Below are 1877 nucleotides of genomic sequence, written 5' to 3'. Positions count from 1 at the left end.
TGGTCCTGCTCACTCCAACAGCCCCAGTTCTCACTCACCAGCACCCATGGTTCTCTGTTGTCAAAGACACAACTTTACAAACACGTTCAAATAGACCTAACAGGAACTCCTGGCCTTTCTTTGTGGCACCAAACCAAGCACGAGCTGATGCCACACTGAGTCTCCACGTCTCAGAGTGGCCTGTCATGCCTGGGTTTGAAAAAACAGGTCAGTTTCTCCAGTGTTTTTCACTTAATCAAGAGCATTGCACCTTATACCTAAAACCTTAGATTTTTCCCAGCCCAGAGTTAGAAGTCAATTGGCAATAGGTTTTCCAATGCATTTTAACCTCTGTTTGTTTTAGATATCTCAAGATAAAATTATTGAGTCATTTTTTAATCCCTATAAAACTTCAGAGAATTAACTTGGAACACGTGGGAAGACCTTGGTGAAAAAGGAAATCCTATGAAGTGTAAAGAATTTTTGAGCTAAAATTAGTGAGATTATTAACATTTGAAAATTATGAACTCAACAGGAGCATGAAAACATGTTCATTTTTAAGAGCATTTTATTAGAAACGCATTCTAAAAACACACGCAGAACTCAGAACTGGCACAGTGAACAGAATTCAAACTGCATGAGCTCAGAAGTTTTTCACACCTTTTTCTACTGTTTGTTCTTTTTTGCTAATAAGTATTGAGTTCACAATCTACTATGACAAAATTAAGTCATGCAGAACTATACGCTTATGTAATAATTTTAAGTTGCCTGTACGGTATCAAGTGTGTCTGTTTATGTATATGCTTGTCCGCACAATTGAATAAAAATTTAATTTAAGGAGATGTGCTTTTAACCCCAACAAATAGGTTTTAGTTGTTGTAGACTGGTTTTTCTTGTTTGTTTTTTAAGATTTGAGAATTCCAAAGATCACTGTTTCAAAGAGGCCGTGTTCATAGATTCAACTTCTAGCCCCTCCTGAAAGCAAAGTCAGGACAAAGGTGCAGATGACTCAAGGTCATAAATAATCCACTTAGCTGGTATCAGGAAGCGGTCTGGGACCACGGCCCAGTTCTGGAAACCCAGCACCTGCACAGAGAAAGGACAGGAGAGAGATCCCCTCCTCCATGCAGCCTCTTCCCTGCAGCTCGAGGACAGGAGACCGGAGGGCCCTGGAGGTCCGTCTTCTCCAGCCCGCGGTTTCTCCGTCTGACTTGTTAAATGTCAACCGTTTCCACTCTCCCAACTAATTTCAATGAAATACTATTAGAAAAGTTCATTAAAATTTGGTTTAATTTTGCACAGGCTCCTGTCTAATGAGGACGCTCTAGCAGTTATTCTCGGCAGCCAATCTAAGATTAAAATTAAGCTGCTATTGTTCTGGTGATTATTTTATGACATAACAAAATACCATGTATTTTAAACATTTTTTTCTGAGCTGGAAATAAGGGAAATTGAAGTTAGTTCTCAATTAACTTAATTTCTTCACCATCCTCAATATCAAAAAATGTTTTTGTCTTTAGGCCACAATATACTCTTAAAAAATATTGAGGACCCAAAGAGCTTTTATTTATGTGAGTTGTGTCTAAAGTCTATACTTGTCATATTAAAAATGAATACTGATAAAATTTTAGAATATTTATTAACTCATTTAAAAATAGCAATGATAAGTCATTGCTTTTCAGCCTTTTTATAATAAATAGCTATATTTTCCAGGGGAAATAAACATTTCAGTGAGAAGAGTGACGTTATTTTAAATCTGGCATAGTAGAAAGCAGCTTCTCACGGTTCCGTACATAACCTGCTGCTGCTGTGTGTCGTTCTGGTTGACATGTATGGGGGAAAGAAGGCCTTATACTGCTATGCAGCTGGAATAGGGAGGGGGTCTTTTCAGATAATTG

The sequence above is a fragment of the Galeopterus variegatus genome, unplaced genomic scaffold (genome assembly GCF_000696425.1).
Source record: "Galeopterus variegatus unplaced genomic scaffold, G_variegatus-3.0.2 Scaffold3580, whole genome shotgun sequence".
NCBI classification, from domain to species: domain Eukaryota; kingdom Metazoa; phylum Chordata; class Mammalia; order Dermoptera; family Cynocephalidae; genus Galeopterus; species Galeopterus variegatus.
Note: the sequence above shows the minus strand (reverse complement) of the source record.